Source organism: Muntiacus reevesi, chromosome 1 (genome assembly GCF_963930625.1).
Source record: "Muntiacus reevesi chromosome 1, mMunRee1.1, whole genome shotgun sequence".
NCBI lineage: Eukaryota > Metazoa > Chordata > Mammalia > Artiodactyla > Cervidae > Muntiacus > Muntiacus reevesi.
Window position 1 is genome coordinate 192,525,763 of NC_089249.1, and position 16,571 is coordinate 192,542,333.

At 39.6% G+C, this 16,571-nt stretch overlaps 1 pseudogene; it reads right to left on the minus strand.

Annotated features, from left to right (window-relative positions):
• Window positions 1–4,316: 4,316 nt before the first annotated feature.
• On the minus strand, window positions 4,317–5,245 carry LOC136166310 (olfactory receptor 7E178-like; annotated as a pseudogene).
• Between the last annotated feature and the right edge of the window lie 11,326 nt (window positions 5,246–16,571).

The window sequence follows — 16,571 nt, forward strand, 5'->3', positions numbered from 1 at the left end:
GTTGATGGGACACCTTTCAAAAAAAGTAGAGAGTGTTGAATACACAAAACAATGGTAGAGGCACTTAGATAAGTGTCCAAACTGGATTTAACCAATTCACAAATAAAGTATTAGAGGAAAAACATATCAAGAACATTCCTTGCCATAAATCACAGTAAGATCTTCTTTGACCCACCACCGAGGGTAATGAAAATAAATTGATAACAACAACAACAACAACAAAAATGGGACCCAATTTTGCATAGGAAAAATAACCATAAATGAGATGAAAAGACAAACCTCAAAATGGGAAAAAACATTTGCAAATGAAGCTACTGACAAAGAATTAATCCCCAAAATATAGAAAGAGCCTGTGAAACAGTATCAGAAAAAAAAAATCAATAAAAAATGGGTGGAAGATCTACATAACATGTTTCCAAAGACACACAGAATTTTTTTTCAATTGGTATCAAATACTTTCAGAAAAAGATTGGAGGTTGAGTTTACGTTTTGCTGTATTTGTTTGTCATGGTCAGGTAAAACTTCTTAAATATCCCTCTACTCCTGAATATATACGAAAACTTGATTCTTCATAAAAAAATCTCTTATGAACAGTCAAAAAATTTAAGACCTAATCAGCTCTCAAACACTAAGTTGGCCTACTTATGCCAGCTTAAGAGAGCTTGTCATGCCAATTCTTCCTTATAGAGAGTTTTGTGTTTCTCCTAAATTCAGCCCCCTAAATGTTGGCTGGATTGGCGGGAGAGAATACAGTCAAGGTGACTTGTAAATGGAGTGTCACAAATGACAACACTGTCAAGGTGCCTTATAAATGGAGTTTCACTGTCTGCATTTGAATCTGACTTTATCCCCTTGTCTACCACAGAGCCTGATCAAAATTACTTTAAAATTAAAATTCCTATCCTCAGGTAGAAAATGATAATAATGCATGTGGCTCTCTTTTGGGGGATGGGAATGCAGATAAAGGGCTTCCCTGTTGACTCAAAGAATAAAGAATCTGTCTGCAATAGAGGAGACCTGGGTTCAGTCCCTGGGTTTGGAAGATCCTCTGGAAAACAGATTGGCAACCCACTCCAGTATTCTTGCGGTTTCCCTGGTGGCTCAGATGGTAAAGAATCTATCGGTAATGCAGGTGACACAGGTTTGATCACTGGATTGGGAAGATCCCCTGGAGAAGGGAATGGCAACCCACTCTAGTATTCTTGCCTGTAGAATTCCATTGACAGAGGAGCCTGGCAGACTACAGTCCATGGGGTTGTAAAGAGTTGGACATGAATTAGTGACTAAAACATTCACACTTCCAATGCAAATAAAATAACAAACTACATTAAAAAATTACTCCAGCCTCTGGTGTATGGATTCCTACATAAGTCTTTGTAATACTGTGGTTATTGTCATCGTTTCATCACCATCACCTTCAAGATCAACTGGAGTACTTAGGGAACACTTTTAGAAGGACCCATTTCCTAATCAGGTAGAAAAGATGCCCAAGGAAGATAGAATCAGTGTGGAAGGAAAACAAAACTTGAATAGGCATTCTAGGATCCCCACCACTAACAATAACATAAACCTCGTAGGCTTTGAGCTGATCTTTGCATTTTGGTGGCCTCTCACTGACTATTATAACTGTCCCACTGCCTTGATGGTGAGCATACAAGTCTCCCTCATCCCTCCTGCATTCAGTGTCTCCCACTGCACTTGGCACTCTCTGGGCTGGGCTGTGTCTCCGCTGGACCAGGACTGAGGGTTGCAGATTGGCTGCCTGTCCCCTACCTGCTGTTGGATGAAGACTGAGGCTTTGTCCTAAGAACAGGCAGTAAGTCAGACTCAGGTGTGGGCTCCTGGTGCAGACAATAACTCTGGGAGGATGAGACACACAGGTATGGATCCCATTGGACTAGAGCTGGCTAACTGAAGGTCTGGGAAGCACAGTCTGATTATTTACAGTAATGCAGCCTGGAGACCTCCATGCACAGAGCAGATAATTAGCCAAACTGGTCCATGGTCTCTCAGTCCCTGAGGGTTTGCTAATTTAATGGAGGAGGAAAAGGAGAAAAGTGAATGTATTAGGAAGGATCCAGTAGAGCCTGGAAGAGGCTGATTTATATTCCTCACCTCTGCCTTCCAGTTTATTTTCTCATCATAAAATTCAGACACTTTCTTTTTCTCAATTAGGGGAAGCAATACATGAATTTATGTCTGTAAATTCACTGAATTAATAATGAAATCTAGAGAGATTTTGGTCTTCTCTTCAAAGAATATGATTATATTTCTATTTTCATGGTTAAGTTTTCTGTCTCTGGCATTGTCATATTTTTCTTTCTATAGTCCTGGTCTCAAGTTTTGGGCTTTTTGTCTTAGAGATTTACGGGTTTTGTTATTATATTTTTTGAATTTGGAGCCAAGATACCCAAAGTGAGAGTCAGTCTGGGAACCACTGCACTTGTGTTGGTGTCTGAAATGAGGACAGTCTTGTGAGAACTGTTCTGTAGACTCTGCGGTTTGGCAAACTCTCTGTAGCATGAAAGGGCAGTGGAAAAGTCAAGCCATGCTGAAGACCCTCAAAGTTCTATGAAAACCACCAGGGTGCTTTAAAGATGATCCCTTAGAGTTGGCTGCAGTTGGGGGAAAGAACCCAAATGCTTACACGCCCGCCCCCCCCACATTATGCAGTCCTCAGATGTGGGCTCTCTGAAGCTGAGGCAGGTACCTCTAGAAGTTGATTCCTGAGGGCTTACACCCAAACTTGGAGCATTTCATCTCTCATTTCTGACAGGAGATTTTTTTGTTGTGGTAAGAAAAAAAAAAAAAACATAACATAACATTTACCTCCTAACTATTTTTAAGTGTACAATTCAACAGCATTAAGTACATTCACATTGTTTAGCAACCATCACCACCATCCGTCTCCAGAACTATTTCGTCTTCCCCTAATGGACACTCTGTGCCTATTAAACACTAACTCCCCTTTTCCTGATCCCAAAACCTCTTGCAACCATCATTTTCTTTAAATATGACTGCTTTAGCTGTGGAATCATTCAGTGTCTTTTCCCTTTCTGTCTCACTAAGTAATATGATTGGGGAGAAGTTAGATGGAATGGGAAGGAGATTTATCAGAAAATTTTGGAATCAATTTTACTCTGGTAGGTAGTCTCCTCGCTACTCCTTGGGAAGCATATATCCCAGTTTTCCTAGGAAAGTCCCAATTGATAACTGCTTATGTAAACTCAGTATTCATGGTGCCCTTTCCAAATTTCCAAATTTCTCTGATTTGGAAATGATATACCCATCCTATTTTCACAAAAATATTATTAACAATAATAAGCAATTAAATAAAGCAATTGGATGTGTTGATCATTATAGTACAGTATAGATACATATGACAAATAGGGAAAAATAAAAGGAAAAGTATAGAATCAATATATAGCAAGAAATAGAGCTGTGTTTCCTTCCTTGCAAGGAAAGTTATGACAAACATAGATAGCCTACTAAAAAGCAGAGACATCACTTTGCTGACAAAGGTCAAAATCGTTTTTCTAGTAGTTATGTACAGATGTGAGATTTGGACCATGAAGGCTGAGCACCAAAGACTTGATGCTTCTGATTTGTGGTGCTGGAGAAGACTCTTGAGAATCCCTTGGACTGCAAGGAGATTAAACCAGTCAATTCTAAAGGAAATCAACTCTGAATATTCATTGGAAAAACTGATGCTGAAGCTTCAACTTCAATACTTCAGCCACCTGATGCAAAGAGCTGACTCATTGGAAAATGCCCTTATGATGGGAAAGATTGAGGGCAGGAAAAGTGGGTGGCAGAGGATGATATGGTTAGATAGAATCACCAAATCAATGCACATGAATTTGAGCAAACTCCAGGAGATAGTGGAGTACAGAGGAGCCTGCTATGCTACAGTTCATGGAGTCGCAAGAGTCGGACATGACTCAGATACTGAACAACAACAGCAAAGAGCTGAATTTATTTTGTAACTATAGAAACAAGACTGCCAGGGACCAAGGGCTCTGTGTAATACATAAGGAAATTGAAAAGGTGTAGTGATGTGGTATGCAAAATCTTGGAATGGTTATGACTAGGGTGACTAAATAATGTTCCAATTCCATTAGAGCTATTTTAATAGGAAAAGTATATAAACAGAGAGCCAGATAGGTACATATATGGTGTGAAACTGAATATTCAGAATCACTTCTTGCACATATTTGTTGTTACTGCCTTTAGTAGTCTTAGGAACACACATACACACACACACACACACACACACACACACACATATGCAGGCACATATGACACAGGTATTGAAATTAGGTTCTTCTGATAATAATCTTCCAGAGGGCACTCTTTATGTCCTTGTTCCTTAGGCTGTAGATAAAGGGGTTCAGCATAGGAGTGACTACAGTATACATCACCGAGGCCACTGCACCCTTCCTGTGGGAAGATGAGACAGCTGAGCTGAGGTATACCCCAAGGCCAGTTCCATAAAATAAGCAAACAACTGACAGATGAGAACCACAGGTGGAGAAGGCTTTGTACTTCCCACCTGAAGATGATACTCTTAGAATGGAGGAAATAATTCGAGTATAGGAGTAAAGGATCCCCGAGAGTGGAACTCCACCCAAGATGGCACTAATGAAATAGATTAATATGTTATTGATGAAGATGTCAGAACAGGAAAGGTTGAGGAGTTGAGAAAGTTCACAAAAGAAATGAGGGATTTCCACATTTGCACAAAAAGTAAGCTGTGACACCATCAAGTAGTGCAGCAGGGAGGTCAAAAGGCAATGGAGAATGACACCAGGACCAACAAGCCACAGAGGCGGGTGTTCATGATGACCAGGTAGTGTAGAGGGTGACAAATGGCCACCAACCGGTCATAGGCCATCACTGTCAGAAGGAGACTCTCCAAAAAGGCAAAAAGAGAAAAAAAGGTCAGTTGAGTTATGCAGCCTGCATAGGTGATGGATTTGCTGTGTGTCTGGAGGTTCACTAGCATCTTGGGGATGGTGGTGGTGCTGAAACTGACATCAGTCAAGGACAGATTGGAGAGGAAGAAGTACATAGGGGTGTGGAGGTGGGAATCAGAGATGACAGCCAGGACGATGATTAGGTTCCCAAGCACAGTGACCAGGTACATGGACAGGAAGAGCACAAAGAGGTGGGGCTGCAGGTCTGGATCATCTGAGAGGCCCAAGAGGAGGAATTCAGAGACACCTGTTAAGTTCTTTTTTTCCATGTAGATGGGGCACCTTATGAAAAGAAGAGTGTTGAATAAGGAAAACAATAGTAGAGGCTCCCAGAGAAGTGTCCGTACTTTGAAATTAGGCAATTAACAAATAAAATATTCACACTTGATGACCACATGGCCTAGCACCTTTAGCAATATTTCTCAGTTGTGAGTACATCTTTAATGAAGCCCCAAATATCATTTGCTTCTTTACTTACCTATTTTATAGGCATGGGGCCAAAGAATGCAAGAGAAGTAAGGACCTTTTGGCATAATAAATCCATGAACATGATGTAATATGTGTCCCCTTAGTTTTGAAGGAAAAATCTTTAATAAAAGTTTTTTTCTCTCTTAGAAAAGTCATTCTAATTAAAGGACACTAAAAAGCATTCAAATATATTGTATCTTATCCAAATGCAGTACAAGAAAATCTCTTGGTTTGTAACATCATTCTAAACAGCTAAAACCACTCTCTGGGGTACAAATAAAAAAATATTCATAATCAGATAGCATTTCTATTTTTTAATTAACTTCTAGAGGTTTTTCATATTTATTTGGTTTTATGACATCCATCGTCCATGGAAATATGTGTTCACTCAAATGTGTGTGTTGCAGTCAAAGTTTCTTCACATATAACTCAAATATAAATATTTGCTTTGAGTGGACTTCATACTTGTATAAATGCATTTTTAATATCTCTTTTTCCCTTAATTTATTTATTTTTAATCGAAGAATAATTATAATATTGTGTTGGTTTCTGCCTAATACATCAGCATGTATGAGCCATGGGCATACACATGTCCCCTCCCTCTTGAGCCTCACTTCCACCTCCTACCCCTCTCGGTTGTCACAGAGCCCCAGTTTGAGTTTGCTGAGTCACACAGCAAATTCCTACTGGCTATACATTTTTTAAAATTTTTAATTGAATGATAATTGCTTTACAAAATTTTGAAGCATAAAATTATACACTATCACTGAACCTGAAGAGAGCACTCATATGTTATGCACCAATGATTAATTAATAAGCTGTAATTAAGACCCTGAACCTGCTTTTCTTATTGCAGAGTGTTTTTCTATCAGTGCTATAACAGTTTCAGGGAAAGTTCTGAAATTGAGATTGCTGTTTGCTGTTTGTTTGTTTGTTTGTTTGTTTGTAGTGGCTAGGTAACATTTCTTAACTATGATATATCTTTAATCCTAAAGGTTTGTGAAGGGTTGATTTCTTATCAGATCCAACCTCTTATGAACTATCAAAAATTTTAAGACCAAATAAGTTCTCAACATTAAGTGGGCTTCTCATGCCAGTTTAAGAGCTTTTTAAGCCAATTCTTTTTTTTTTTTTTTCATTTAATTAATTAATTTTTTGTTGGAAGATAATTGCTTTACAGAATTTTACTGTTTTCTGTCAAACCTCAACATGAGTCAGCCATTGGTATAAATTCTTTCTTACAGAGAATTTGTTATTTCTTTTAAATTCAGCACCCTGAATGCAGTTTGGGTTGGCAGGAGAGAAATCTGCTTAGGTGCCTTGTAAATGGAGTTTTGGGTTTCATTGGTGGCTCAGTGGTAAAGAATCTGCCTGCAATGCAAGAGACCTGGGTTCAATCCCTGTGTTGGGACGATCCCCTGGAGAAGAAAATGGCAACTCACTCCTGTATTCTTAGCAGGAAAAACCCCATGGACAAAGGAACCTGATGGGCTACAGTCCGTGGGGTCTCAAAGAGTTCAACATGACTTAGCAACTGAATAATAAACAAAATGGAATTTCACTGTCTGTATTCAAATCAGACTTTACCTCCTCTCTACCACGGGGCAAGATTGAAATTACATTAAAATACTGTGCTCCTGTGCTCCTAAAATGATAATAAAGCACGTTGCTCTCTTTTGGGGGGTAATAATGCAGGTAAAAGAAAACAAGTCACATAAAACATTGGTTCAGAGCCTGGCACATGAATTCCTACATAAGGCTTTGTGATATTGTGTTTATTGTCACGACTTTCATCACTATCACCCTCACGATCATCTGTGGCACTTGAAGGACACTGTGCTGTGCTAAGTCGCTTCAGTCATGTCCAGCTCTGAGACCTCACGAACTGCAGCCCGCCAGGCCCCTCTGTCCGTGGACTTCTGCTTGCAAGAATACTGCAGTGGGTTGCCATGCCCTCCACCAGGGCATCTCCCTGACCCAGGGATCGAACTTGCGTCTCCTGAGGCTCCTGATTTGCAGGCAGATTCTTTACCACTGAGCCACTGGGGAAGCCCAGAGGGTACTTCAGAGAAAATTATTATTTGCTCGAGATAAAAAAAAAAAAAGATGCCTAAGGAAGACAGAATAATTATGGGAGGAAAACATACATTTAAATAAAAGTTCTAGCATCCCCACCAGTAACAACAACATCAACTTCATAGGCTTCTGAGCTGATCTATCCATGTTGGTGTCCTTCTACTGGCTATCCCATCTGTCCTCTACTTTGATGATGAGAAAACAAGGCTCCCCCAATCCCTCCTGCTTCAGTGTCTCCCACTGCACTTGGCACTCACTGGGCTGTGCTGTCTCTCTGTCTCACATCTCCCCTACCTGGTGTTGGATAAGGGTTGAGAGTTTGTCCTCAGAACATGTAGGAAAACAGTCTCAGGTATCTGCTTCCTGGTGCAGACAACATCTCCAGGAAAATGAGACACACAGATATAGAACCCATTGGACTGGAGATGGCTAACTGAAGGGCTGGGAGGCACAGGTTGATTATTTACAGTGATGCAGCCTGGAGACCTCCATGCATCTAGAAGATAATTAGCCAAATTGGCCCATGGCCTCTCAATCTCTGAGGATTTGCTAACTTCATGGAAAAAGAAAAGGAGAAAAGTGAATGTATAAGGAAGGACCTAGACCCTTCCTACTCCCAAGAAGAGTTTGACCTCTACTTTTCACCTCTGAGTTCCAAGTTATTTATCTCATCATAAAATTTACACACTTATTTATTCAGTGAGAGAAAGCAATTTGTGATTTTCATCTGTAAATCTTTGATTAGTCATATAATTTAGAGAGATTTATGCCTTCCATGGGCTTCCCAAGTGGTGCTAGTGGTAAAGAACCTGCCTGCCAATGCAAGAGACACAGAAACATGGGTTCAATCCTGGGTCAGGAAGATCCCCTGGAGGGGGGCAGAGCAACACACTCCAGGGTTCTTGCCTGGAGAATGCCATGGACAGAGGAGCCTGGCAAGCTACAGTCCACGGGGTCGCAAAGAGTCCAACACTATTGAAGCGACTTCAACTGCACATATGCATGTCTTACATATCAAAATTCTGATAGTATTTCTATTTCCTTAATTAAGATTTATATCTCTGAGAGTTTGTTACTGTTTTTCGTTTTTTTTTTTAATAGTCCTATTTTGGGGTTTTGGAATTTATGCCTTGGAAATTTATGGTTTTTGCTATTTTGAATGACAGTTCCAATTCTAGCTCTAATTCTATTGGAATTTAAAATGCTTCAATTCAATTAGTTTAAAATTTAACTCTACGTTTTCTGCTCAATTGGTGTATGTTGTTATATTCTGCACTGTTTATTGTGATGCATTCATCTGTTATTTTGTTTAAATACTTCTAGGCATCTCAGAGTCTACATTCAAAATGTGGGCCTGGGCTATACAGTCTTGTCAAGTCTTGACTGGAAGAGTATCTGAACGCCAGCTCACTTACATGGCTATTGGTAAGATTGAGTCTTTTGTGGGCCAGAGGACTCCCTTAGTTTCTTATCAAATGGGCCTCTGACAACAGGACAACTGACTTCTAAAAGTGCAAGGTGGTAAGATGTCAATAGAGGACTGGCAAGATGAAATCTGAATCCTGGTGATGGAGGGTGGGAAGGGATGGATTGGGAGTTTTGAATCAGCAGATGCAAACTAGTGTATATATTAAATAGAATGAATAAACAAGGCCCTACTGTGTAGCATAGGTAACTATATTCAATATCCCTTAAAAAAGCAATAATGGAAAAGAAAAAAAACAAAGCTCAGTCTTTCTGTATGTTTGTGTTGGCAGATTGAGTTTTTTCTTATTTTAAGAAATTAGAATCTGTAATGTTCTTTATGTTTCTGGCTTACTTCACTCTGTATAATGGGCTCCAGTTTCATCCATCTCATTAGAACTGATTCAAATGACTTCTTTTTAATGGCTGAGTAATATTCCATGGTGTATATGTACCACAGCTTCCTTATCCATTCATCTGCTAATGGGCATCTAGGTTGCTTCCATGTCCTGACTATTATAAACAGTGCTGCGATGAACATTGGATGAAACTGGAGCCCATTATACAGAGTGAAGTAATCCAGAAAGATAAAGACAATTACAGATTCTAATTTCTTAAAATGAGAAAAAACTCAACTACTGCACTGGGAAGATCCAGAGGGATTGGGTAGAGAGGGAGGTGGGAGGGGGGATTGGGATGGGAAATACATGTAAATCCATGGCTAATTCAAGTCAATGTATTACAAAAACCACTACAATATTGTAAAGTGATTAGCCTCCAACTAATAAAAATAAATGAAAAAAAAGAAATTAGAATCTAACAAATTATTGCTTTTTTCCTTCAGTTTCCTCCTGAAACCCTATGCATGTTGCTCCTTCTCCAATTGGTATGTTTTGAAAAGAAAAAAAAAAAAACGTGCTACTTTATCACATCTTGAGAAAAATATTTTTATCTTCAAGTAATTGGGGGGGAAAGATAGTCTCATTAACAAAGTCACGTGATTTATCTCACATGTATTATGACCATAGTCATAAGAGCTTGGAGTTGCTGGTAACATATCCTAATCTTGACCTCCGGTCCTGAGTGTGAATCCTGTTGGATGCTTTCAGCTCAATAACTCAACATCTTTGTGGTCAGAAATGAGATCTTGAAAATTAGAAAAACTATTTGGGACTTTATTCCATTGGAAGTTTTCAAAAGGTAAGTGATGGAATCTGATTGACTCTTCAAGTCACATAATCCTTTTCTACTCTGGGGTCATATTACATGGTGGCATGAGGTCAACTCTAAAGTCTGGAAGCCTGAGTTCAAATCCCTTCACCACCTCTTACAAAAGCATGAATCCATGTATGTACAGCTTAAACTTACCTTATACCTAAGTGAAATTATGGTAAAGTGGGGCATGAGAAAAGTGCCCATCTTATAGGTGTGTGGGAAGAATGAAATTAGCTAACATAAGGAGATGCTGAGATAGCTGCCTAGCAGTAGCCATAACTCTGTTATTAATGGTGGTGGTAGAGTATAATAATGACTATTTCAGTATTATGAAAGTGAAAGTGAAGTGAAAGTCGCTCAGTCATGTCTGATTCTTTGTGACCCCATGGATAGTCCATGGAGTTCTCCAGGCCAGAACACTGGAGTGGGTAGCCTTTCCCTTCTCCAGGGGATCTTCCCAACCCAGGGATTGAATCCAGGGATCGAACCCAGGTCTCCTGCACTGCAGGCGAATTCTTTACCAGCTGAGCCACAAGGGAAATCCAAGAATGCTGAGTGGGTAGCCTATCCCTTCACCAGTGTATCTTCCCGACCCAGGAATCGAACCATAGTCTCCTGCATTGCAGGCAGATTCTTTACCAGCTGAACTACCAGGGAAGCCCATTTCAGTATTATGGTTTTTAGTAATTTTACTGTTTATCAGAAAATTTAGAACACAGATTTTGTGATAAGAACTCAAATGGTAGGACATAGAAATGAAAATAAAAATTAGAAGAACAGATTTTTAAGGATCCATTGACAAGGAAGAGGCTTAATTCACTCGTGGATTTGAACTCCCAGCAGAGCTATGATGATCTGGGTCACCATCTGCTCAGGAAGAGTACTGGGTATGTACAAGCCAGTGGATGTGTTAATTATCCATGCTCCATAATGGTCAATACTTTAGAAGAGTGGTCCTTGTGGATGACCATCACAGTAGCAACATCAACATTTAGGAATATTTTTAGAAGGGCACATTAAAAAAATATTCATTTATTTTTGACGGTGCTGGGTCTTCGATGATGTGTGTCGGTTTTCTCCGACACACTTTTCTGCGGTGAGCAGGGACTACTCTCTGGTTGCCCAGGCTTCTCGTTGCAGTGGCTTCTGTCGAGGCAGAGCACAGGCTCTGTGGCGCGCAGGCTTCAGTAGCTGCAGCACTTGGGCTCAATTCTTGTGGCTTCCAAGCTGTATATCACAGGCTAAGCAGTTGTATTGCATGGGCTTTGTTGTTCCGTAGCATGTGAAATCTTCCTGGATCAGGGATCAAACCGGTGTCTCCTGCATCGTAGTCGATGAAACAGAGTAGATGTTTTTTTCTGAAATTCCTTTGCTTTCTCTATAATCCACCGAATGTTGGCAGTTTGATCTCTGATATCTTAACTATGTTTATAAATATATTATTTGGCCAATATGTAAATTAGGTTTCCACACTTAAAATTGGAATCAGGCTTTCTGATTTTATAAAATAAATAGGGATGCCTTTGTATGTAACATTAATAAGGAATATATTGGGAGTTTGGGTTTGACATGTACATATTGCTATATTTAAAATATAACGCCTTTCCATGAAAAAATAAATAAATAAAATAAAATTCTGTTCCCCACCCCACAAACAATAGGAAGGAAGCCTGGAATTAATTAGAAAAGGAATGTTTATATGTGAAATGCAGGTGTATATGAATGGGTGGAGAGAATACAAGGCATACACTTGGTCTAGGAAGGTTAAGGATTATTCATCATGAAATTCTCTCTTGTACTGCTGTGGTCTTTAAGGATTTGCACAGCCCAGGGAACAGAATGGCACCAAAAATATTTGTCTAATGAGGAACATCGGTTATTGATCCCCAGGGGTATAGCTATGGTTAGCCGCCGGCCTGTGATATGAAACAGCCCTTGCCTTCCTAGGAAAGGCACACCTGAACCACCTTTCAGAGCTGATCCTTCCTGACCAGGAGTCCATGGTCTCACATGCTGTGTCTGCCCTTTCTGAGGACAGATCTTTTGTCTCCAATATCCAAGTGTCATGTCAAGCATCATTACACACTGATGCCAGTCAGGTAAAGTCCCTTAGTTAATGATTTGGGGATTTTTTTTTTGTAACAGGAAAAAGTGTTTTACTAAAAATTTTTCTAAAGGACACGATGAGGAGATTTCAAACATGTAATGATCAGAATGAAGTGTCCTATGAGATTCCAGACAACCTGTCTTTTTGCTGATAAGTTTGTACCAATGCTCACCCAGTTCTCAATCTGCTGGTCTTCTATTTCCTCTAAAAATGGAAGAACTCTTTATCCACTCTTTATTCTCCTAAGCAGAAATATGCCCTTTCTCAAACCTGACGCCTAAGAATAATTTCTGACGTTTGCTTGAATACCGTGGTGGTTGTGGGGAAGAGATTTGGTCAGTTTTTCCTTTATTTCCCTTTCTGGTTCTTCAAATACCACTGCACAGAAGTTCGTTTGCCTTACTGCTGTACTTGGGCTGTGAAGACACTGGGATAAGTAGAGACATGCGGAGCCTTAGCTGGCTGTCCTCCTAGCACACCTCTATCTATAAAATTTACAAGAATTTAGCACACGAACAGCAAAGATAGTATAAAACCTTTAAAAAAATATAACCATCCTTAAACTCATTTGAAACTTTAAAATGGTGACATTCTGTTCCCAACTTCAGATCTGTAAATATAATGTAAGAAAATATTACACATACAAAAGTCATCCAGTTTGTATCCCCCACAGATCTTATTCCCTCCTCCTGAGAGTCAAAATCATCTTGCATGTGATAGTGTTCCCTCTTGCATTGTTTTATATTGTGCGTGTATTCACAAACATATGTAAGACAAGCGCATTAACCATAACACCCATCAGTTAGGAAGCAGAGAAGTAAAGGATGATGTAATAATATAGTGTTAAAATCTGCCTGCATCGTGGGAGACCTGTGTTTGATCCCTGGTTGGGAAGATCCCCTGGAGGAGGGCATGGCGACCCACTCCAGTATTCTTGCTTGGAGAATCCCCATGGACAGAGCAGCCTGGTGGGCTACAGTCCATGGGGCTGCAAAGAGTCGGACACGACGGAGTAACTAAGCACAACAGCATGGTGAGGTTTCCCAGGTGGCTCGGTGGTAAAGATCTGCCTGCCAGTGTGGGAGACACAGAGACGTGGGTTCGATCCTTGGGTCAAGAAGATCCCCTGGAGGAGGAAATGGCAACCCACTCCAATATTCTGGCCTGAAAAATTCCATGGACACAGGAGCCTGATGGGTTACAGTCCATGGGGTTTCAAAGAGTTGGCCACTACTGCATGACTGGGCACATACACAACAATATAGTGGAATACTCTCTGGTAATTAAAATTAATGAAGAGGGATTAAAAATACAACAATAAAGAGGAGATAACTTACACAGGAATGCCATTTGTAAATGACATATACTATGTGGTCCTAACTATATAAATGGACTTCCCTGATGGCTCAGATGGGAAAGCGTCTGCCTACAATGCGGGAGAGCCGGGTTCAATCCCTGGGTCGGGAAGATCCCCTGGAGAAGGAAATGGCAACCCACTCCAGTACTCTTGCCTGGAAAATTCCATGGATGGAGGATCTTCTTAGGCTACAGTCCATGCAAGGAGTCAGACACAACTGAGCGACTTCACTTTACTTTACTTCAACTATATAAAACTTCAAAATGCAGTACAATGCAATTGTACATGAAACAATAACCCTGCTTTTAATAAAAATTGTTGAAGAATAATGTATATGTAATTCATTTAGTGGTTCTCTTGAGGAAGGAAAAGCATCAAGATTTGTGAACACATGCTGTGGGGACTCCATATACATCTGTGTTATTTATTGCAATAAAACACCTAGAATGAGGACTGTGATGTGTGTGAATTTGATACTTTTCACAAGATGGAAATGCTGCTTGTACTTATTTCTGTATTTCTTTGCTTGAATAATCCTCCAGGTTTATATTTGTTGTGGATTATTACTTGTAAGTGTTCAATATATATTTTACATTTTCTAATGTTGTAGACCTTGTCATTCAAAAGATTTATCTTACCATTTTCATAATTGGTACTGATTTGTGTAAATGGTTTATTTTATCATTTATTTCATTTTAATTTCTATCTATTTCATCATGTATCCATGGCCAATGAACATGGATATCATCAATGTTTCCTTCATATTTTTTCTATGTGATGATGATTTCTAACTGGAGTTTAAGCCCATAACACCTCCCTGAATTTTTCAGCTGCCATGGAAAGAATATTCATTCCCCCTTTCTCTTGTCTTCTTTCAATATGATCACTGCTTCCTTCTGAAGAGTGTAATGAGACAGGTGCCTTTGTTCATGAAGAACATTTTAAAATAGGTTAGGTGAGTACAAGGGTCTCATATGCTGAGTACTATGCTGATGTCTCTTTATTCATTTTTCATCATTTTAATATTCCATAATATTTTATAATAGCCCCCATTAAACAAATAAGGACTTTGAAATTTCTTCACAGTTGAATAATTTTTGAATTCTGAAAGAAAGTGCTGGTCCTGGATTAAGTTCATAGTGTTTGAGTCTAAATAATATACCAGCTAATAAAGACTGACATAGCCACTTCTGTCTCCCCGAGCTGCAGAGGACTATTGCTTTATATTCCTGTAGGATGCCTGAATATATATGCTGTTGTTCACTCACCCAGTCATATCCAACTCTTTGTGACCTCATGGACTGCATGGGGTCCAGGCTTCCCTGTCCTTCACTATCTCCTGGAATTTACTCATGCCCGTTGAGTCAGTGATGCTGTCTAACCATCTCATCCTCTGCCACCCTCTTCTCCTTTTGCCCTCAATCTTTCCCAGCATCAGGGTCTTTTCCAGCCAGTTGACTACATCAGATGGCCAAAGTATTAGAGCTTCAGCTTCAGCATCAGAACTTTCAAAGAATATTCAGAGTTGATTTTCTTTAGGACTCACTGGTTTGATCTCCCTGCTGTCCAAGGGACTCTCAAGAGTCTTATCCAACACTACAGTTTGAAGGCATCAAATCTTTGGTGCTCAGCTATACAATTTTTATTTTGCCTGCACTGAGTCTTTGCTGCAGTGCTGGACTCTTTGTTGCTAGTTGTGGCATGTGGGCTTCTCCCTGCGGGCGCACAAGCTTTGCTTGTTGCAACAGGAGGCTCTAGAGGAGGTCGGCTCAGGAGTTATAGTGCACAGGCTTAGTTCCCGCATGGCATGATGTATCTTAGTTCCCAGACCAGAGATGGAACCCAAGTCCCCTACATTAGGGAAGTCTCAGTGCCTGAATATTTTTGAAGTGTCATATGTCTATCTTATCTTGTAGTTTTCTGTCTTCTAAGGACCAAAACTTGTTGCTCTGCAGACATGCTCAGGCTCTTCAGTCGTGTCTGACTCTTTGTGACCCCCATGCACTGAAGCCCACCAGGATCCTCTGTCCATGGGAATTCCCAGGCAGGAATATTGGAGTGTTGCCATTTCCTCTTCCAAGGGATCTTCCCAATCCAGAGATAGAACCCGTGTCTCCTACAGCTCTTGTTTTAGCAGACAGATTCTTAACCACTGAGCCAACTTGGAAGCCCACATTTTTGCTATTTTAATCTATTTTTTGAAGCTTATGAATTTAATTCTCTCTCATCTAGCTATTTTGTTTTAATGATATCTCACCTATCATCATAGGGGAAGAAATTCCCCTAGGATGAAACACAGAATGTGATATTTGTCCAGCTTATCTTAGAATTAATTGCTAATGCGAATGAGTTGCATATCATGAAGGAATTTACATGATATTTTCTTTTTTAAAGTGAAAATTGATATAATGAAATGTCAAACCCAAACATAATCAACATCTTTTCTAAAAGTATTCCATTTTGTTACTATTGTAAATGAATCTTACTTTTGACCTTTATAAACTACCAAAAATAAAGAGCTGGTTTTATGAAAAGATCAAGTAAAAGGTTGTTATGGGTGAGGATATATGTCATTTCTAGTCTTTGCTCAGGTGCAGAGCATATACTTGTATAGATGCCATGACCTGCTACGCAATACTTCATGGGGAGAGATGAACTTATGTTGTAGCCAGGAGAAAAGATCTGGTGCATTTTCAAGATGAAAATATTAAACTGTTAAAGGAAAATTATAAAATCTGAGTGTTGGTTTTGGAATGCTAATTCTGTACTATCCAGAGTCAACTCAGTGGTGAGAGGATCTGAGCTTAGACTTAATATTTTCTATCCACTGTGTATTTCATGACCTTGATGTAACCTCACCTTACCTAAGTGTTCCCTAGATGAATAGAGATATATTATAACTCAGATA